General features: G+C 49.4%; 1 pseudogene; it reads left to right on the top strand.

Annotated features, from left to right (window-relative positions):
- The first annotated feature begins 17866 nt into the window (after positions 1-17866).
- LOC147665959 (uncharacterized) lies at positions 17867-19656 on the top strand (annotated as a pseudogene).
- The last annotated feature ends 4127 nt before the right edge of the window (positions 19657-23783 follow it).

Below are 23783 nucleotides of genomic sequence, written 5' to 3'. Positions count from 1 at the left end.
GGCTGGGCCTGGCAGGACTCACTGCTGGTGCTGACTCTGCCACCAATGACCCGGAGAATATTCACACTCACAGGAAGAAAAGAGCTCCGCAGGCTCCGCTGCTTGTGCTGTTGCTGCCGCCGCTGACCCGGACAGTATTACCTACAAAGGCAAGGAAGAGGCTCAGTCTGCTGCTGGCGCTGACTCTGCCTCCGGTGACCCGGAAGTGAACGCGTGCACGGTTTGTTACAACGAGTGAGAAGGAAGCTTCGAGGGAGGAGAGAGGGTGAGACTCAGGAGGACCCAGAGCGGGGGGGGGGAGGGAGAGGGACGTTCCATTCACGTGGGGGTCTCCGCTCGTTTGTTTCACCCGCAGTCAATATATAATTGAGGCCCCTTTTTAGGTCTCGCCTGTCGATGCGCATGCGCATCGAGCAAGCGAGACTATGGGGGCTTATCCACTCTTTATCCACTGCAAGGAATCGTGGCGATTCCTTGCAGTGCCCGTGACTTTTAAGCTCAATGCGCATGCGCATTGAGCTTAAAAGCGCGTGCACGTCCGTCTTGTTTTACCCGCTCCGCCCCCTCCCCTTCCCGCCGTGTCGCATTTCTCCTCCCCCCTCCCCTCTCTTCCCTCCCCCCTCCCCTCTCTTCCCTCCCCTCTCTTCCATCCAGTATCCTCACACCGCCTACTGCAGCTCCCAAACAACATCCAGCACCACCCGCTCCGCCCCCTCCCCTTCCCGCCGTGTCGCATTTCTCCTCCCCCCTCCCCTCTCTTCCCTCCCCCCTCCCCTCTCTTCCCTCCCCTCTCTTCCATCCAGTATCCTCACACCGCCTACTGCAGCTCCCAAACAACATCCAGCACCACCCGCTCCGCCCCCTCCCCTTCCCGCCGTGTCGCATTTCTCCTCCCCCCTCCCCTCTCTTCCCTCCCCCCTCCCCTCTCTTCCCTCCCCTCTCTTCCATCCAGTATCCTCACACCGCCTACTGCAGCTCCCAAACAACATCCAGTACCACCCGATAAGACGGCTGGCCCCATAATACCAGCATTCAGCTTGTTTTGGGACCCGGGAGATCGTCCCGCGCTAACCCCAGGAAAGCTGATACACGGCATTGATTGTTGTGAATTATAAATAATTATGAGAATGTTTTACACAAATGTAACCGGCACATGAAATTGTATGTAGGGGCATGATACTGCCATAACTGCACATTTAAGGACTGTTTTCTAACAGAAGGATTATGTTATTTAAAGAGTAAGCATTGTGATGCAATGAAAAGTACCATGCTAAGATGGCCGCCATTATCGATGCATTGTGAGAGTGTTCCCTACCGTCATCGAGTTTGTTACTCGGGTGACGTCAATTAGTTTAAATAGCTTCCTCGCAGTGATCATAGTTGACACTGACGAAGGATTTTCCGAAACGCGTCTGTTTGGTGGAGTTGTTTGCTAAATAAAGATCCACTACGCTACCCCCTTGGAGTACTTGACTCTTTTGCAAAAAACGAAGTAAGTCGTGGCAGTATATATATATATTTTACACACATTTAATTGGCACATGTACTCCTAATAGTCACATTTTCGCTTCCATCTCCAAAATAGCTGAAAAAGAATTAATTGCATCAAAAAGAGGCATTGGATGACGAAAAGACTGCTGTGCCATTAGAATTTGGCGTATTTCTGTTTAATGGTTTCAGGGATGAGTGCAGAGAATGTTTCCTTTGGGAAAACCAATGTCAGTTACAAATTTCACCCTCACTCACCCTCACTCACCCTCACTCACCCTCAACCCCTCACCCTCACTCACCCTCAACCCCTCACCCTCACTCACCCTCACCCTCACTCACCCTCAACCCCTCACCCTCACTCACACTCACTCACACTCACTCACCCTCACCCTCACTCACCCTCACCCACCCTCAACACCTCATCCTCACTCACCCTCACTCACCCTCAACCCCTCACCCTCACTCACCCTCACTCACCCTCACCCTCACCCTCACTCACCCTCAACCCCTCACCCTCAATCCCTCACTCACCCTCACCCTCACTCACCCTCACCCTCACTCACCCTCAACCCCTCACCCTCACTCACCCTCAACCGCTCACCCACCCTCAACCGCTCACCCACCCTCACCCACCCTCACCCACCCTCAACCCCTCACCCTCACTCACCCTCACTCACCCTCACTCACCCTCACTCACCCTCACCCTCACTCACCCTCACTCACCCTCAACACCTCACTCACCCTCAACACCTCACTCACCCTCACTCACCCTCAACACCCCACTCACCCTCACCCTCACTCACCCTCAACACCTCACTCACCCTCACCCTCACTCACCCTCAACACCTCACCCTCAACCTCAACCCCTCACCCTCACTCACCCTCACCCTCACTCACCCTCACTCTCACTCACCCTCAACTCCTCACCCTCACTCACCCTCACTCACCCTCAACCCCTCACCCTCACTCACCCTCACCCTCACTCACCCTCAACCCCTCACCCTCACACAGTGCAATAGGTCTCAGACCATTTCAGTTAGAGCTTTAAGAAATGTTTATGGCTTTTTTTATTTGTAATTCTTTAGCATTGGCTACAGGAAACAAAAATGCTAAACATTTACAAAAAAAACCCATAAACAATTCTAAAAGCACTAACTCTAATGGTGCGAGACCTATTGCATTTCCAATGCTTGTTATAACCTGTCCGGGGCCAGTGTTCTAACTATGTAAATGTAAATGTAAATGTATTTGAGCTTATATAGCGCACAGCTACCCACAAAGGGTTTCCCGGCGCTTGCTTAGGGAACCCGTCCTGGTATTCCCCTGTGAGATAACCCCGGCAGGGTATCCACAAGGTGAAAGCCAGGCATCCCGCCGCGAGGGGCCGTTGTGGAGATTAAGCAAGCTATTGCCCAGAGTCGCAGAGTGTGAACCCGTGAGTCGAGAAGGCACCGGAGCGAGAATTATCGAGTCCGTGGAATTTTTGAGCCCAAGACCCGCCGAGGCGGGGAATTGAACCCTGGTCCAGGGCCGATCTCAGCTTCCGGGTCTGCCGCCTCTAACCCCTGAGCCACACTTCTCCACTGTATCACTATATCACCACCCCCGTCGTTTAGTACACCCCCTACGTCAGAGGGGTGACGATACATGCAGGTTCTGCATGTATATTCGCGCTCCCCCATCTGGTTGTGTACCCTTTCCTTGCGCATGCGTGAACATGCCCACTACTACCACGGGGCATGGAAGCCAGGATGGCAGAGCATGCAAAGGCAGCGCCGCTGCTGAGGAGGTGGAAACAGGCCTCTTCAGCAGCGCACCTGGCCGCACTATGCTTTAAGATGCCCCTTGGTTCAGCCCCCCCCTTCCCTAGGGGAGGGGGGTAGTGATAGGGAATGGAGGCAGGGATGGAGCTGCACGATTTTCTGGTTGCAGGAGAAATCTAGTGTTTGGTTTGGTGGCGCCTCAGGCAGCTGCCCCTATTGCCATAGAAAGGGGCATGTATGTGGCTGCAGGTGAATTTAACTGGTTTTTGCCTAATGTGGGATGATGAAATGCGGAGGGTGGTCGACATAGGGGTTAAACCCTCTGCAGACATCTGTGTGCTACTTGGAGGTCACCGGCTCCACATATCTGGTGGGCCTCAGTCTGAGGTGATAGCGTGCCACTGGGGGTGTAAAGGCAACACCTGTTATTTACAGCATTACGAAAACGCAGCATCCATGATGGCAAGCATCTTATGCCGAATCAAACATTTAGTTATTCGTCACAGGAGGTCATGTTGAGTTTTTTAGTGTAGGAGTATATAAGAATATTCAGAATCTGTAACTACTACTTGAGGTATACCGGCTATTTTACTCAGCTGAACATACTCTTAACACCATTGCGTCCAACAGGTGGACCCCATTTTATTCTTAAATTGATAAGGAAACAAACCCTTAGTAGCTTTAAAGGCAGCTTTTTGGGCGCCTTTTATGGCTACGAACCCCTAGAGGTCATATGGTGGCATAGAGTTGTTACCTCGGCTAAGGCAAGCCTTTAGCTGTATCCAGGCCCTAATGTGACTGTGTCTGGCCAGCATCATGGATCCTTTTGTTCACCTTAAACACCAGCATTGCAAAAAGCCAATACCAATAAATCTGGCTGTAATCTGTGAAGGTTTTCCAAGACCCTTTCTGCGTGACCAGGTTGGCATTTTTAATTATGCCACTACTGTTCGTTTTGTCAATACTTGTTTTGCACACACAATTACAACACGGACCCAGATACAGCTAAAATTTAACAAGCATTGGAAATGCAATAGGTCTCGGATTTATTTGAGTTAGAGCTAATGGCATCGTAAATGGCAATGTGTAAAAGTAAAGTGCACCATACTGCGATTGCTACAATAGTTAATTGTGGATGCGTTAACAATTGATGTGTGCACTGATGGCTGGTGGTTTGTGTGCCTGGTGGAAGCGTGCACTGACGGCTGGTGGTGTGTGTGCCTGGTGGAAGCGTGCACTGACGGCTGGTGGTGTGTGTGTGTGGTTGTGTGTGTGGTGGTGAGTGTGAGGTGGTGAGAATGTGGTGTCTGAGTGTGTGTGTGGTGGTGTCTGTGTGTGTGGTGTAAGTGGTCTTATGTGTGTGGTCTTATGTGTGTGTGTGGTGGACTTAGTTCCAGTTTTTGTACCCTGCACACTCACACACTGCCCCTACACACTCACACACTGCTCACCCTACACACTCACACAATGTTAACCCTGCATACTCACACACTGCTCACCCTGCACACTCGCACACTGCTCACCCTGCACACTCGCACACTGCTCACCCTGCACTCACACACACTGCTCACCCTACACACTCACACAGTGCTCACCCTACATAATGCGAAAAGACCTAGCTCTGCCCTTTAACCTGTGTTGTAATCGTACAGTAGGTTGTGAGTAGTTGGACTTTATAAGTTGGGGCATTCCCTCCTTGCTGCTCCCCTCACAGAGGGCCGGCTGCTTTTATGAAGCTCCCAAGACACGTGTTCCCCTGTTCTTTGTTTTAGCTCCTGTGTGTCAGTGCACCGTGTAAGCGTACACGCATACCCTGCTCTCTCTGGAACACTCACTCTGCAGAGTCACTCTCACTCTGCAGAGTCACTCTCACTCTGCAGAGTCACTCTCACTCTGCAGCCACTCTCACTCTGCAGTCACTCTCACTCACAGAAGGCTGGTGGTGTGTGTGCCTGGTGAAAGCATGCACTGACGGCTGGTGGTGTGTGTGTGTGTGTGTTCCTGGGGAAAGCGTGCAGTGACGGCTGGTGTTGTGTCTGCCTGTTGAAAGTGTACACCGAAGGCTGGTGGTGTGTGTGTGTGTGCCTGGTGAGTGTGTGGTGGTGAGTGTGTGGTAATGAGTGTGTGTGTGGTGTTGTGTGTGTATGATGTTTGTGTGTGTGTGGTGTTGTGTTGCGCGTGTGTGGTGTGTATCTGTGTGGTGTGTGTGTCTGTGTGGTGTTGTGTGATCCTCTGTGAGACACCGGGGTCTGTCGTCTGGAATGGAAGCTTTGGTCAGATGGGGGAGCATGGAAATGTTGCGCTCCTATGAAAGACCTGGCAGGTGATTGGGGTCCCCCTTAGAAGGCAAAGACTCTGAAAGCAGTGCCCCTGTCTTTAACACCACCACACCAGTGTGCCTCAAGTAACATGTGCCAGGTCTTCTACAACGCAGGGGCAGAGAGGAGAGGCAGGACAACGCAGGGGCAGAGAGGAGAGGTAGGACAACGCAGGGGCAGAGAGGAGAGGCAGGACACAACGCAGGGGCAGAGAGGAAAGGCAAGTGACAACGCAGGGGCAGAGAGGAGAGGCAGGACTCTTCTCTGTTTGCAGTACTGTGAGAGAAGTAAAGAAACCTTCTCAGTGAAGTGAAATGAGTTATTCTGATACATTGAAACTATTTTCACAACTTGTTTACTGTAATATTGTTGTTTTTGGTGCTCATTTTATTTTTTCTGATACATTGGAAATATTTTTACAACTTCTTTACTGTAATATCGGTGTTTGTGGTGCTCACATTTATTATTTTTTGATACATTCAAACTATTTTTACAACTTGTTTACTGTAATATCAGAGTTTGTGGTGATTATTCTAAATTATATTTTTTGATATCCAGAACACAATATTGTACTTCAGTGAAAATTATTTTGAAAACATTTGAAAAATAAATTATTATAGTGTGATTATGTATTCTTTTTAGTGCTTTATTAAAAATATTCAAAGGGCATGCTCACTTTCATTGTCATGACGGACACCACCAGCAAATAAACTGCCTGTATAAGCTCCACAGCGGCCCCTCGCCAGGCACACCAGAAGCGGGGAGTGGTCAGATACATACCACGCCAGATAGGAAACCTCCCTAACCTGCCGTGCCAGCTCAGGGGTAATGAGGCAATAACCCAACAGAGTATACGTTTCCGTCACCGAGGTGTAGCAGGAGAAGAGTCTGGATCCCGAGTGTCTTTACCTACATACACCAGGGTATAAATGTTGGATCCATTCTCAACAAGGGGAGAAGGAGTGCTTTGGTAAAGCGCACATGGTTACAATAGTTAGAGTTGCAAAAGTCCAAGACAGAAGAAACCAGTCCCCAGGAGAGGAAAGGGGAAAAAGGAAAGGGGGAGGGGGGGCATGGAGCTGGGAAGCGGGTCAGATCTGGCAGATCAGCAGTGGGAGTGAAAAAACCTTGTGCGGGCCCAAGACGGTAGAGTAAACGGTCTCCAAGCTTAGATGGGGTCTCATAGTCATAAAATGAAGTATGTTTGGGCGCCATTTTAGAGTCAGGCAAGTCCCAGGTACCTGGGCGAAATGAACCCTGGGCCCAATTGCCGCCATCTTAGGGTCAGGCAGCTGGGTTCAGGTCGGCCCGTGCTGAATCCCCCAGAGTCAGGGTATATTCCGAGGCACACACTCTCAATATCAGGGGGGCCCTCAGCATCTGTGGGAGACCCCAACCACCAACATCAGAGGGATCCTACTGGTGCGCCCTGCAGGGGCTATGTATTGACCGCTACAGGCAGGCAGTTGCGCTGATTGTTATCACGCTGCAATAGCCACTGGGTAGATGGGAGTCTTTGTCGTTTTTTTTTTTTTCAGAGTGCTGGGTTGGAGTTAATTGGATGCTGGGTTGGAGATGGATGGATGCTGGGATGGGGATGGATGGATGCTGGGTTGGGGATGGATGTATGCTGGGTTGGGGATGGATGGATGCTGGGTTGGGGATGGATGGATGCTGGGTTGGGGATGGATGGATGGATGCTGGGTTGGGGATGGATGGATGCTGGGTTGGGGATGGATGGATGCTGGGTTGGGGATGGATGGATGGATGCTGGGTTGGGGATGGATGGATGCTGGGTTGGGGATGGATGGATGGATGCTGGGTTGGGGATGGATGGATGCTGGGTTGGGGATGGATGGATGCTGGGTTAGGGATGGATGGATGCTGGGTTAGGGATGGATGGATGCTGGGTTGGGGATGGATGGATGCTGGGTTGGGGATGGATGGATGCTGGGTTGGGGATGGATGGATGCTGGGTTGGGGATGGATGGATGCTGGGTTGGGGATGGATGGATGCTGGGTTGGGGATGGATGGATGCTGGGTTGGGGATGGATGGATGCTGGGTTGGGGATGGATGGATGCTGGGTTGGGGATGGATGGATGCTGGGTTGGGGATGGATGGATGCTGGGTTGGGGATGGATGGATGGATGCTGGGTTGGGGATGGATGGATGCTGGGTTGGGGATGGATGGATGGATGCTGTGTTGGGGATGGATGGATGCTGGGTTGGGGATGGATGGATGCTGGGTTAGGGATGGATGGATGCTGGGTTAGGGATGGATGGATGCTGGGTTGGGGATGGATGGATGCTGGGTTGGGGATGGATGGATGCTGGGTTGGGGATGGATGGATGCTGGGTTGGGGATGGATGGATGCTGGGTTGGGGATGGATGGATGCTGGGTTGGGGATGGATGGATGCTGGGTTGGGGATGGATGGATGCTGGGTTGGGGATGGATGGATGCTGGGTTGGGGATGGATAGATGCTGGGTTGGAGATGGATGGATGCTGGGTTGGGGATGGATGGATGCTGGGTTGGGGATGGATGGATGCTGGGTTGGAGATGGATGGATGCTGGGTTGGAGATGGATGGATGCTGGGTTAGGGATGGATGGATGATGGATTGGGCACGGATTCATGCTTGGTTAGGGATGGATAGATGCTGGGTTGGAGATGGATGGATGCTGGGTTGGAGTTGGTTGGATGCTGGTTTGGAGTTGGGTGGATGCTGAGTTGGAGATGAATGGAGTGGGGTGGATGGATGTGTGAGAGGTGGATGAATGGATGCTAGGTTGGGGATGGATGAATGCTGGGGTGGGGATGGATGGATGGATGCAGGGTTGGAGATGGATGGATGTGCGAGGGGTGGATGGATGTGTGATTTGTGGGTGGATGGATGCTGGGTTGGAGATGGATAGATGTGTGAGGGGTGGATGGATGAATGCATGGATGGGTGGTTAACCGTGGGTCCTTGGAGCATGAATTGATGGATTAATTCGTGGGGAGGCGTGTTTGTGCACTGCTGGATGGGTAACTGAAGAAACTGTGAGGCCAGAGGCCTAATGGCCCCCAAGGCCTGAAGTGCGGCGTATTCGCCATTCACGCTGGCTTGTGGCCTTTGTGTGTTTGCAACAAGGTGACCCATTGCCACCGAAGGTGCTGTATTTTCTGTATTTGGCATTTAGTCGGTTTATTGGAAGTAAACCAAGACTCTTGCCTACTTGCTTACAAATGAAGTCCTCGTTTCCCTGTGACTTAGGAATATAAGGTCACCTCCCTGGGCACCATAGAGATGTATGAGTGGGAGTCCCACAGGTGAGGGCCAGTCTCTCCCCTGAAAGTGTAGTTATCCTCTTCTCCACCGGATGTGATTTCACGCTATAGATTAGTGATGTCAATGATATTTAAAAACCCTGAACGCCAGATCTCTGCAACCCGCCCTTTCACCGCCTGCCTCTCCATTCAGATCCTCCTAGTTATCAAGCCAGATAGACATCCACCTATTCATCCACCACCACTTCACTCATCCTTTCATCCACACAACCACCTTTCCACCCACCACGCATAGAATCACATACATCCACCTATTCAGCTCCCCGCCCACCTGCCCAGGTATCTCATCCCCTACCCAGGCATCCTTAAACGAGAGAAAAGCTCCAAGTGTCAGACATTTGGTTGTAGAAGTTACTCGTGGGGCTGAAGCACTTTGAGCCCAATGGGCGTTGCACAGCGTGTGGTTGTTTTTAGTGCACGACCAGCACGTGCCGTGTGCACATGGCTTGTGTTTTGGGAGGTCAGGCTGTGGATGGGGAGGGGGTGGCCCCCGGATGTTCCTGGGACTTCAACCGCTGCCGTGGGGAGTTTCAAATCAAAAAACATATTATATAGTGCGCAGGCGTGCAAGGACACGCATGTGCACTAAAACGGCAGAACACCGGGGAGCTTAAAAATACCTGTATAAAGCCAAAAGTACATTGTGCGGTTGCGTAGGATAGTGCGCATGCGCACACACGAGGGGGGAGCGCATACAGACGGGGAGCAGGAAACCACAGAACACCGGCACGTTTGTGAGACAAACGCATGCGTGGCTACTGTCACGTGGATCCCAATAACCGCTTTAGCCTTGTTGTGAAGGACGCGATACTCTAGCCCTTACGCGTTGTTTCAAGAGCAGAGACTACTTTGGCATCCATCTTTGTGAGGGATGCGGCCTGTTATTTCGGTGAGAAGACCAACGTTTCAGTGGCCATCTTTTTGTGTGACGCTTGCCTCCCCGGCCGCCATCTTAGCGTGGGGAGCGCGGCCGCTCGTCTACCACCCAAGAAGCCATGTTTATGCGGGGCGTGCGCCGCTGCGACCGGTTACCGTTAGACAAAAATGAAGGAGGTAGACATCATATTAGATAAATGCGCCGGTTATGGGGGCTCCTGGAAACGCATGCACGTGAGTGTGGACTATCTGTGGATCAGGCTTCACGGGGGTATAAATGGGGGAGGGGGGGGTGTGATAAAGATAAGAGATGAAAAGTGACTCCCGGTTCTCTTCTCCTATGGCTATCTGCTGTTCTCTTCCACCCGCCTACTTTTTTAACTGCCTGTTCTCTTCTCATGTGCTGATCTGCTGCTCTCATCCACCCACCTCCTTCTTTAACTACCTGTTCTCTTCTCTCATGCTGATCTGCTGTTCTCTTCCACCCCACCTCCTTCTCTACCTCCCTGTTCTCTTCTCCCGTGCTGTTCTGCTGCTCTCTTCCACCCCACCTCCTTCTTTAACTCCCTATTCTCTTCTCTTCTCCTGTGCTGATCTGTTGCTCTCTTCCACCCCGCCTCCTTCTTTAATTCCGTTAACTTCTGCTGATCTACTGCTCTCTTCCACCCCACCTCCTTCTTTAACTCCATGTTCTCTTCTGCTGTGCTGTTATGCTGCTCTCTTCCACCCACCTACTTCTCCAACTCCCTGTTCACTTCTCTTCTCCAGAGCTGATCTGCTGCTCTCTTCAACCCGCCTCCTTCTCTACCTCCGTTCTCTTCTCCCGTGCTATTCTGCTGCTCTCTTCCACCCCACCTCCTTCTTTAACTCCCTGTTCTCTTCTCCTTTGCTAATCTGCTGCTCTCTTCCACCCCACCTCCTTCTTCAACTCCGTGTTCTCTTCTCATGTGCTGATCTGCTGCTCTCATCCACCCACCTCCTTCTTTAACTACCTGTTCTCTTCTCCCGTGCTGATCTGCTGTTCCTTTCCACCGCCTCCTTCTCTAACTCCCTGTTTTCTTCTCCGTGTTGATCTGCTGCTCTCTTCCAACCGCCTCCTTTTTTAACTCCCTGTTCTCTTCTGCTGTGCTGATCTGCTGCTCTCTTCCACATGCATCCTTCTCTAACCGCGCACACACACATACAACTACACACACACAACCGCACGAACCCACACAACCACACCACACACACACAACCACACCACACACACAATCACACACACAATCACACACACAATCAGACCCAACCACACACACAACCACACATACAACCACACACACATACAACTACATGCACAAACACACAACACACACAACCACACACATCTATCTATCGCCCTAACTCTATCTGTCGCCCTCACTCTATCTATCTGTCACCCTCACTCTATCTATCTGTCGCCCTCACTCTGTCTGTCGCCCTCACTCTATCTGTCGCCCTCACTCTATCTATCGCCCTCACTCTATCTATCTCATTTTGTACTCCACCACCTGGTCTTCTAAAAATACAGCCCTGCCACCTTACATGCCTTCTCCAAAGGTGCCAGGATACAGGAATCCTGCAATGATCTATCATCTCCAATGTTGCCTTCAGAGGTTTCTGGGAGAGGGGATCTTTTAAGTGGATGCAATTTGTTTTTGTACCTGACCCACTCCACAGTGTCAGAAATTAGGCCAAATTAAATGCAGGGGTGCAGGTTGTCAGCTGGTCGCCATGCCTGCTTCCAGCAGGCATGTCATAGCTGCTGAGTCCGCCAGTGGTGCCAGTCAGCAGTTATTATAGACTGCATGGCCATGCGATGGGGGTTTCAGGCCAGTGGTGGATTGGATATTTGTATAGCCGTGCTGTCCTTGCGGTCCTGTCTTTTGCTGTGCTCTGCCTGTTTAGCAGAACACAGCACCACTGTTTGTAGATGAACATTTCCGAAAGTTTTCATTTCTATTACCTACAAACATAGCACCTATATTAGTAGACTGCAAGTACAACCCCCAGAGTTTGGTTGTGCTATTGAATGGTCAAAGATCCTCTGTTCAATGGTACTCATTTTATCTACCTCAGAAGGATGAAAAGCTATGTAAACTCATGTGGAATCAAACAAGTGAACATGTGAGTATAGGAGAGCAAACACAGATCCTTGGAGTAGGCACATTAGCTCCTTGGGCCACCAGTGTAATACATAACTGTTACCATACCAGATGTCCCAGTAAGATAGCGGTGTTCGGACAGTGTAGTGACACGCACAGTAGAGTGTTTTGCTGCCACTGCCTGTCTTCAGAGCAGCCTGTGACCGGAAAGGGGGCTCTCTGTAAGCTATATAAGTTATACTAGCAGCCCGCCCCGGCGTTGCCCGGGGCAGAAGGGGGCTGGGGGCAGCATTTTATGCCTCTGTGCACTCCCGCCCGCCCCGACATTGCCGAGACCGCATCCCTCCCGCCTCGCTGCCGCCCCCCGCCCGCCCCGACATTTCCCAGACCGCCTCCCGCCGGCCTTTGCCTTACCTGAGCCGCCCGCTCCGGACTTCACCGCCACTCGTCACCGCTCCTCCCCGCCTGTCGTCATCACGTCTAGGTCGCGGCCGGCGCTAGTTTTAGGGGGACTACTTTGTTTTGAAATTTTATTTTTTTAATTTACGTTTTATTTTTATCTTATGTCGCCTATGTCCATCTACACACCCTGAGGATTCCAACAATGTATTGGGTGTGTGGATTGGCGCTGTGGTTCCTGTGTTTACCTGGCCAAAAGTTTTCTGTTCTCTCTTTATACTAGTAGTATAGATAAATATTCCATTGAGGTCCTAATGGAAGCAGATCCTTTGAAAGTCAGCAGTATAGTATTATATTTATATAGCTCTCCCTACCAAGTGTACCTCCCTGAACCCGCGGCGCCGGTATATAGTAGTGCAGCTGACTTGCTGTGGCTGCTATTAATAAATACAATGAATGCTTCAATCGTTCTGAGCTGCCTGTGCCTCTGCCTTTAGTTTAATGTGTTGGAGAGCTGTGCAGCCGCTGCCTGGCTCCCTTCGGCTCCGTTTTCAGTTGCCTGCCTTGGCTGGCAGTTATGTGGTTAATGCTGCTCAAGCAGTAGTGTTCGCCGCTGGATCTTGAAAGCGCATGCGTGTAATCACACGCATGCGCACTAAACGGCCAGGAGAGTGGGGAGCTTAAAAATACATGCAGCCAAGACATGGGGTTTCCACGCATGCGCATAATTATGCGCATGCGTGGAAATGCGGGGGGTGTAAAGACAGATGGGGTGGGTCTATTGATAGTACACCGGTATTGAATACCAGCCCCACCTGGGCCCGAGGAGGAGCGGGGGTGGAGGGCTGCGCTGCGCTGCTCTCAGGGAGGTGCCAGATGGAGCTCGAGGCCTCCGCACCCTCTTGGTCTCAGTTTCGGTTTCATGGCGCGCACCCCGAGGTGGTCAGATGAGCACCGGATGTGACGCGTCTGAGGGGACACTGCTCCCGCCACTGCTTCTTGCAGGGGGCTTGTCCGGGAGCGGTGACGGGGAGGAAGGCCCCCGTGAGTGACGCACTCACCACTTCCGGTCCCCGGCTCGCCACACGTGACGTCTGTACTGCTTCCGGTCTCGGCAGCGTCCGCAACGGATGGGACAAAGGAGCCGCGCGGCTGCACTGAGTTATTCCCCATTCCTGCCCCGTCTCTCTGTAACTCCCCTCCGGTGCCCCCCCTCCGGCGTGTGAGGGCTTTATACGAGTATGGGGGGGGGGGGAGTTGGAACTGGGGGCCTCCTCTCCCGAGGGACCTGGGGCCCTTGCATCTCCGAGGGGCCACAGCGCGTCCACAGCCGCCGAGGCCTCAGCTGGCTCATGCGTGACACTCTCATGGCCTCACTGTACTTATGCGTGACATTCAGCGCTGAATGAGTGACACTTGAGTGATGCCGTCTCACGAATCAAAATAACCAATCCGGTCCACGGGGCGGAGACATGAGGCGTCACAAGGAGCTTTGGAGCCCCTTGAACTGTTGCAGAGCCCTGAAGTGAGAGGTCACATCGAGCCAACTCTGGTTTGTTTCTACAGCTGGGTGAGCTTTGAATGCGGGGATTTGTATGCAGACAAGAGAACTACTACTCCCAGCATGCAAAGCGTTTAGAGCTAAAAAGGCAAAACCCACTTACATTTCACAAGGGGCAGCAGCTGAGGGCTGGACACTGCAGTCCTTGGTCTCATTGAGGTGACCCTGTGAGCCGCCCTCTAACACAAATGTTCTCTCCTTTATAACTTCCAGTCCCCCCCCCCCAACCCCCCCGCCCCCGCACACACACACACACAAGCTCCAGCAAGGCCTCGCCCAGATGCTGCTCAGTCTGCAGATTCACACTTCTCCCACTTTGATTATTGTCTTTGTTATTACTGCATCAGTTACCAGATATTTCCTCTCATACTGGCCACTTACCTTGAGGATTGCCTGGCTGTTTTTATACTGACGACACTAGTATTTTACTTGATCTGGTCAATACAAAAATTGTAAAAAGCACAAAAAATCAGTATGTTTCCCCCTAATCAGTACATACTTTAAAAGCAACAATAAGCAGATAGAAGTATAGTTTGGAGTTGGAAAGTTAATGATCAGTGGTTTAGAGTAAAGAAAGACATCGTAAAAATGAATAAACCCTATAAAGACTGCTTTTTATAACTTTCCATGGCATGCTCGAGCCTTAAAACTATATAAACAAATGGCCGGCATTTCTTTTGAAATTGCGGCAACCCTACTTACGAGTGGGGCATGCTGGAGGGGTCTCAGCGCTGCTTGTTGTTTCCATTAACCCCTTCGCTGCGGCGGCTATTCTGCCGCAGCGCTAAGGGGTCGGGCGGGCGCGCGGCGGTTCCGTGCTTGTGACAGAACCGCTCCGTCACGGCTCGCGGGTGAGCTGTGCTTGTGACGGAACGGTTCCGTCACGAACCCGCCCGCCCATTAATTCGTCAACGCAGGCGCGGAATTCGTGCCACGCAGGCGCGGAGAGCGGGCCGTGACGGAACCGTTCCGTCACAAGCACAGCTCACCCGAGGCTTGTGACGGAACAGTTCCGTCTCAAGCATGCAACGGGTTAAATGGTGCTGACGGCTGTCATGACGTAGGCAGGGGCAGAGGCTATTTCTAGGTGAATTGGGGCAGCTGCAAGTCGACCAGCCGCAAGTCAGGAATTAGTCCGTTTCTTCACCTATTTATTGACCTCAGTCAATGCTGCTGGTTAGCTGCTTCTGGGAGAGGCTGTCTTGGCCCCAGAGGAGAGGCGTCAGAGCTCCCACAATGTACCGCCGCCATGGTCGGCCGCTGCTTTAACAGTACTGCAACCTACAATCCTGCCTTACATTGGCATAGCACGCTGTACAAATGACGTGGCTTCAACCAGGTAAAGTGCCTATCTCACTCCACCTCCAAGGCATTGCACCAAGCTGTTCTTAAAGCCTCCTAAGATTTGACCCGTCACTTGAGCTTCATTGTCCGGGAATTGCGAAGTTAACAATTCCACAACCTCGAAAGGCTCCATGGCTCGAATTGGGCTTAATGTGCTTATATGAGTCGTGTCTAACATTTCTTTGTAGGCAGTTCATTTTTGAAATGTTTAAACTTGTAGTTTTTTTACTCTCCCGCCGGGACAGCAGTCAGAGCACTCCAGTCGACTCCACTTGAATCCCCGGCCTCTCGAGAATCTGACCTCACTTCCTTCCAGGACGTGAGGTCATGCGCCAGCCAGAACACAACCACTGCAGAGGGCAGGCCCTACCTCCGGTCTCGGTATACTTGGGCAGGGGCAGACAGACAGCTGTGTGCAGCAATCTCAAATGCAGCCAGGCCGGCAGGTCTAAAATGTAACATTGTAGCACTCAGCCGCTGCAGACAAGCTCATTAACTATTTACTGAGCCTGCCGGGGAGCAGCAGAGCGAACGCACAGAGGTGTCACAGGCGCCAGCGGAAAGCAGCCTGCCGTGGCCAGTTTCAGCGCTGGCACAGTCTTGCGACAGTGGCATTATAATGCGTGACAATGCATTTCAGTGCGGTGATGCGGAACACCACACTGAAATTCGTTAGAGTCACGCCTGATGCGTGATACTTGTCAGGCCTGCACATTGTGACACCCGTGACTGAGGCCTTGGAATATACAGAATCATCATTCAGTGATGCTTAGACTGAAGACCTGGAGTGCATTACATCACCCAGCCTGGGCTTTACCCGAGGAGTCGGGGTGCATTACACCACCCAGCGTGGGCTTTACTTGAGGAGTCGGGTACATTACACCACCCAGCGTGGGCTGTACCTGAGGAGTCGGGTGCATTACACCACCCAGCCTTGGCTTTACCTGAGTAGTCGGGGTGCATTACACCACCCAGCGTGGGCTGTACCTGAGGAGTCTGGGTGCATTACACCACCCAGCCTTGGCTTAACCTGAGTAGTCTGGGTGCATTACACCACCCAGCGTGGGCTTTACCTGAGGAGTCGGGTGCATTACACCACCCAGCGTGGGCTTTACGCGAGGAGTCGGGTGCATTACACCACCCAGCGTGGGCTTTACGCGAGGAGTCGGGTGCATTACACCACCCAGCGTGGGCTTTACGCGAGGAGTCGGGTGCATTACACCACCCAGCGTGGGCTTTACGCGAGGAGTCGGGTGCATTACACCACCCAGCCTGGGCTTTACCTGAGGAGTCGGGGTGCATCACACCACCCAGCGTGGGCTTTACCTGAGGAGTCAGGGTGCATTACACCATCCCGCGTTGGCTTTACCCGAGGAGTCAGGGTGCATTATACCACCCAGCGTGGGCTTTACCCGAGGAGTCGGGGTGCATTATACCACCCAGCGTGAGCTTTACCTGAGGAGTCGGGGTGCATTACACCACCCCGCGTTGGCTTTACCCGAGGAGTCAGGGTGCATTATACCACCCAGCGTGGGCTTTACCCGAGGAGTCGGGGTGCATTATACCACCCAGCGTGAGCTTTACCTGAGGAGTCGGTGCATTACACCACCCAGCGTGGGCTTTACCTGAGGAGTCTGTGCATTATACCACCCAGTGAGGGCTTTACCCAAGAGTCGGGTACATTATACCACCCGCGTGGGCTTTAAATCGAAGAACTGTAGTATATTACATCACACGTGTGGGTTATACCTGATGAGTCTGAGTACCTTATATCATCCACACACGGCTAGACCTGGGCTCTCCATGTTATAAGATACAGGGCAGTACTTTGGTAGCAGGAAAGATTAGATTGCCACATATTTGAGATGTCCGTAATGCAAGTTGCCATGTTTGTGATACTTCACATGTCTTGGAATATTTAATTTTTTTGATTACTTTGAACTGTTTGTTTAGTTTTATTTATCACTACAAGGAGTAGATGTTTTGCATAAAATATTGTTCTGCTCATTTTCAAGGGCTTAAAAGAAAGTGGAATGATAAATTGAATTATGTGATAAGTTGTTTCAGCAAAGTGTTCTGCATTAAACTGTACCTAATGATGAATTGCAAATGTCTTTATACCCAACAGAGAGCAGACCCGTGCAAATACAACAAGATGATAAAAAGCAGAGAAGAATTTGAAAAACTGGGACCTTCCTATTTCCATGAGAAGAGCAAGAGATAAAAACATTTCATTTTCAGAAACCGATGAGTCTAGTAAGAGAAAAAGGATCATAACAAGCCGACAAGTGTGATCCACTGTAAGTGAAAATGTGAGCTAAAGACTGCTCTTTACTCGCTGGCCTACACCAAATAAACTCACAGCCAGAATGCTAACATTACATTCTGGTGGCCAACATCAACTTGGTACTTGTGTAATGCGATTATCAATAACATACTCTCTTCCATGTCTTCGATTATGAAGATTGAGAAGGATGCGTCCTGACATCGCAGTGAATTGACAAATAATTGAGTCTCTTGGCTTTGATGTGTCCTTGGAGCATTACCAGCATTAAAAATATTTGTATCCTCCTTATGATCAGCGACAGGCGGAGCATCCTGGCGGTCATCCTATGCAGGTAAAATCACCACTCCCCAGTGCTTGATGGACTATTGTGCGAGGACCAGGCCGTCCTCTGCTTCCTCGTCCTTCGACTAAGAGTCCTCCTGTAGAAGCCGTTTTTATACACTTGACCTCCACGTGTGCATATCCTGTGGATCGAAAAGGATGAAACGACTCTGGTTAGCAGCTCGTATTCGTAGAGGTGAGAGTGGGGTTGTTTGGAACCCCTGTGCCTGCAGCAGCATCAGCGCTGTACCTGCCACTGAAGAGTGTTCTCATGCAACCGCACAGTGTATCAAGATTAAGAAAGATGATCTTCCACCAAACTTTCCAAAACACAAAAATGGAACAGTTAAAGCAGATGGTAATGTTGAGACACCAGTCAGTTTAGAAGAACATCAGAAGGATAGGCACTGTAACTGGATGAGCTTAGAGGATGAAACTCACAACTCACAGGAGGAATATACTGAACAGAAACCAAAGAAGCCCAACAGCTCCCCTGAAGGACTTGAAACACAAGTGCCTTTCTCAGAAAACAATGAAAATACAACTGTGCCATCTCTTGACCCAGAACAATTTGACAAAAGGCAAAACGAGCCAATATCTCCTGCAAACACACAAGATAAATCAACTGAAAGTGGACAGTGTGCCAACACCAGGCCAAAGCTGAAGAAAGCGAGAGATAAAAAAAGTCCATCGAATATATTTGTGCTAAATATGGGAAAAGTTTTTGCAGACCAACAGAGCTACTCAAATACCAGCGAACATATATTGGAGATAATTCAGCAATGTTTAATGAATTGGGGAAATATTTTAAAAGATTTCCAGCCAAAGATCCGAGAACAGAAATACAAGAGAAATTCGCTCCCCCTATTGAAAAAGAAAATATATTAATTATCCCACCATCATTGCAAATACATCAGCACGAAAAGGCAATTGAAGAAGAGAAGCCACCCCCAAATACCGATAATGACACAAATGTCACTAGATCTCCACTCCTCGTCCCACACCAGGACACAAACATCGAACCCACTGAAAGTGAAAAAAGCGTCAGTGGCTTATCCTCCATCCAGAGACGACCTGAAAAACCCAGCGGGAAACGATACCCATGTACAGAGTGTGAGAAGAGCTTCACTGCCTCATCAACACTAAAGAGGCATCTTGACATACACATAGGGAAACGATACGCAAGCACAGATTGTGGGAAATCGTATGGCAGAATCGATCATTTAAAGATGCACCAAAAGCTACACACAGTAAATAAGCCACACCCGCGCACTGATGTCAGCAGTAATTTAAATGTAACTGAATAAAAAATAAATACACCAAACAGGAGACACTAACTCCCGTGAGAAATTCAGCACAAGTAGTGATGGTGGAAAGATGAAAAGAGATTTACAGACTCCTCATCCATGCATGCACATGAAAGAATACATCCAGGGGGATAAAAAGAAGCAGATACAAGTCCTGAGGGTGGGGAGACATTTCTCAGGGTAACAACGGGATTCATTCACCAGCAAATACATATCAGCGAGAAGCCATTTTCATATAGTAAATGTCGGAAGAGTTTAATCTGTCATTAAGTTTGAGTCTACACCAGAGAGTGCATGTGTTCATCCTTCACTCACCAACCTTCATGGAACATAAAAACAACATCTGTCTCAAAACGAGTGCACAAATGAAAGAATACTGCAGAAAATGACAGCTCGCACCAGCGTGGTCACCAGCACCACTCAAAACAACCCTGGTTTGGAAAACAAGGGACTGTGAGAGTTTAGGAGCTCAGCTAACTGGAGCTAACCCCGAGCAGCATTTCCTGTGGATACAGGTGATGAGAAAGATGCCCAGACATTGAAAAGTATTATACCTGCTATTTACAATGCTTAAAGTAGAAGGGCCCGATTCACAGAATGAACTTAAGACTCAATCCTAAACTTACTACTATTTTGGTATTCACAGAATGCACTTACTACTTTTGGCATTCACAGAATGAACTTACTACTTTCGGTATTCACAGAAGTTAAGATTTTGTCTTAAGTTTGTCTTAAGACAAACTTAAGACAGACTTAAGACAAAATCCTAACTTCTGTGAATACCAAAAGTAGTAAGTTCATTCTGTGAATGCCAAAAGTAGTAAGTGCATTCTGTGAATACCAAAATCGTAGTAAGTTTAGGATTGAGTCTTAAGTTCATTCTGTGAATTGGGCCCGAAAACTGTGGTGCTGAGCGCTATAAGAAATGAAGTTATTTCATGTATTGATGGTGTACTCCACTTTCTAAAATTATAAAACCACACTGGACTTCCAGTCCATTATAGGCCCTATTTTTGGCCTCTCTTTAGCAGTCAGAGAAAAGCTCAGTTGTAACAAAACTACAATCTATGCAGTGAGAGCAGGGCAACAAAAAATGAGGGGGGGGGGGGGGAACAGTAGCTAAACAGAAAAATTGTGGAAGGAGTAAAAAGTTATTTGGGGTCTGCCTTTTCCTGGCGGTCCAAGACCGGGGAATCTGAAGAGCCCTTTACCGGACAATGTAGGTGGCCTTTCGTAGTGGAAAGTCAGAAATGTGGTATAATTACTTCTTTATGGACTTGCAGATGGAATGAAGTGACACCTTCATAGGCTAAGATACCACAAGCTTTCAAGCATAGACAGGTGTCTCATTTGCTGGTTTCATTTTTATTTTAGTGTTACAACTTCTGCTTAAGTGAAAAGCTTGTGTTGGAATAGGCTGTCTGTGCTTTGTGGATGGGTTTAGCCAGGATGTGTGCTTGCAGTGGGGCATGCTGGGTGAAAAGCAGCTGTATGTCCACCCATCTAAATTAGGTGGGCGGACATACGGCCAGACCTCCAACGTGCAAAGAGCCATTGGAGGGGCTTAACCACCCGTCATCAAATCAGCCTGAATCTAAATCAGGCGGGCTGGCCATAATGTTGGCAAGAAGAGAACTCCGTCAACATTACGATGGAGATCTCTCTCCGCCAACATTTAAATTGGGCACAAAGTGGCGCAAGAGATGTTTGTCCGTAAAGTGAAACTCACATCACTCATTTGTTCATGTTGTTTAGGAGAAAATCTTTTTATTGGCAGACAATTGGGCAAATCACATACACAGCATACTGCCTACAACCCATTACGGGCCAGCCGCGAAGTTCAGATGCATACCAAGGAGCATAACAAAATACAGCACAATAGCAAAGTGGGCATGTTAATACACAGCAAGTCACCTACAACCCAAATTGGGCCAGCCGCGTATGGGTGACAAGAGATAGAGGCCTTCAGGCTCAATATGAAAGCAAGAGTTGCCATACACAGCTGAGTATAGCAATGGTCGTAGTACAGTATCGCTGAGTGTGTTAGAAGGCTTTGCATGCCAAGTAAAACAAGGATAAAGGAACATTCAAAATTGAACAAAACCCTCACCCACCCTCTCCCCTTCCGAGTAGACCTTGCTGGGCTTGCAAGTTGTCTGACTAGGACTGCTGTGAATCAGAAACATTAGGATTATGGGGCCTTGGCCTCCCCCTGTTCAAGTGGCAAAAGTCTAAGGTACGCTAGACAGGTCCGCTCCCTGAACTCTTTGGGCAAGATAGAGATAGTAATGAATGGGGACCATATTTTTGCGTATGTGTATGTGATTGCCCTTGGGGTGTATATGAGTGCCGTTGGGGTGTAAGTGCCACTGGGGTGTATGTGAGTGTCGTTGGGGTGTATGTGATTGCCCTTGGGGTGTATGTGATTGCCCTTGGGGTGTATGTGATTGCCCCTGGGGTGTATGTGAGTGCCCCTAGGGTGTATGAGATTGCTGTTGGGGTGTATGTGAGTGCCCCTAGGGTGTATGTGATTGCCCCTGGGGTGTATTTGAGGGCCCCTGGGGTGTATTTGAGTGCCCCTAGGGTGTATGTGATTGCCCTTGGGGTGTATGTGATTGCCCCTGGGGTGTATGTGAGTGCCCCTAGGGTTTATGAGATTGCTGTTGGGGTGTATGTGAGTGCCCCTAGGGTGTATGTGATTGCCCCTGGGGTGTATTTGAGTGCCCCTAGGGTGTATGAGATTGCTGTTGGGGTGTATGTGAGTGCCCCTAGGGTGTATATGATTGCCCCTGGGGCGTATGTGATTGCCTATGGGGTGTCTGAGAATGTGTTGCAAAGCATTTTTCATATATAAGCATCTAACATCTTTACGTTTTACAATGGTCAGTTTATAATGGACACAATGACCTTTTCATTGAATATATTGTACATATGTTATTTCCTTACAGTAGTATCACCTCCTCCCATTGTCCTACCTCTTTCATATTTGTTTCTTTCCTGCTTTCAGTTTTTACTCAGATTACTTTAGTATATTTCTTAGTAGCTTAAAATGTGATGTATCTTTATATCACGTTTATCTACCTGATTGCCTAATAATACAATTATTGATTTACTCCTATATATTGTTATTTACATGATTTCCTACCTTTGTAGAGATTTGCAACTATTTTTGAAACTGTGTTTTTTGTAAAATCTAAATAAAATTGTTGGGAAAAAATCCTTTTCAAGTTGATGGCTATCTGACATGGTGGTACTATCTCCGAAAAAGTTAGGAAGAGAAGAATCTGTTGCTTAGATGTGGGAGGGGATGATGTGTAGTGGAGGATGGAGAGACAGGTACGGAAAATTAAATTTGAAACATGAAAATGCAAGGTGTTGGTGACTCCAAGATCGATCTGTCAAGAAAGTATCCAGAGTGCATTATAACCTGCAGTTGCTATTTTCAGACAATTTTACTGGTCACTGTGTATTTTACGGGTACGTCTTGGAAAGGTGAGTCTTCGACCTAATTAGGATGGCTGGATGTTTAGGGCTAATTTCAGGTGTAATCGTGGGGAGTTCTAGGTGGTCTTGGCAGCACCAAAGCAAGAATACTATAAGGCATGGGAGGTTCACAAAAAATGGTGTTTCCAAAAGTAGCATGTTCTTGCTCCTGGGATGTCTAAATGCACATGGAATGGTCAGGTGATGACCTCGGTGGCTCGACCTGACCGCATGTAGAAATCTGAATTTTAGAAGCAGACTTTTGCCTTTACCCGCACTGCTGAGGGCAGCCAATGAAGATCCCTCAGAAGTGGGACAATAGCATCTGATTGATTTTTGTAATTAAGTGGGCTGTGGAATGCTGATATTTCTGAATCGAGATGGTGCAGTGAGATAAATAACGGTGATGGATCAAGCCCTGATCTTTGGACTGGGTAAGAGTGGTCTGCTTAATTCAGACACTCTGTTCATCACCACCCCCTTTTCTGAATCGATGGTGCAGTGAGATAAATAACGGTGATGGATCAAGCCCTGATCTTTGGACTGGGTAAGAGTGGTCTGCTTCATTCAGACACTCTGTTCATCACCACCCCCTTTTCTGAATCGGATGGTGCAGTGAGATAAATAACGGTGATGGATCAAGCCCTGATCTTTGGACTGGGTAAGAGTGGTCTGCTTAATTCAGACACTCTGTTCATCACCACCCCCTTTTCTGAATCGATATCTTTGAGGGGGGCAGGGTGGTCACCGCAGGCTTGCCAAGGTGGCATCGCCTGCCTCGATCCTTAAGATGATTCATGCATGGGCTACAGCTTTCAGCTGGTTACTGCAAAAAAATATTTTTCTTTAATTTGTGAAGATGATAGTTTGAGAATAAGCTCATCGTTTCCTGCGCTGACGCATTGATGGAGCAGTGTCGATCAAGAACTTTATTGAGTTGACAGTCGCCAAATTCGATAAATGATCCCTCATATAAGGAACAATTTTAATAATGGGTACACAGGAGATTAGGAAAAGGTCTGTCTTCTCTGGATTACATTTCTTGCTGCTGGCTGCCATACAGTTGTATAATTTCGTCATACCCCTGGAATGTGCGTAAGTCATGGGCTGAAGATAATACTGAGTAGGGTGGAGTGTCTTCCGTGGAGCTTTAGGCCTGGGTCTTCTATGGTGAGTC

This window comes from Lissotriton vulgaris, unplaced genomic scaffold (genome assembly GCF_964263255.1).
Source record: "Lissotriton vulgaris unplaced genomic scaffold, aLisVul1.2 SCAFFOLD_5239, whole genome shotgun sequence".
Classification (NCBI taxonomy): domain Eukaryota; kingdom Metazoa; phylum Chordata; class Amphibia; order Caudata; family Salamandridae; genus Lissotriton; species Lissotriton vulgaris.
Note: the sequence above shows the minus strand (reverse complement) of the source record. Positions and strands in the feature narration are given on the sequence as shown.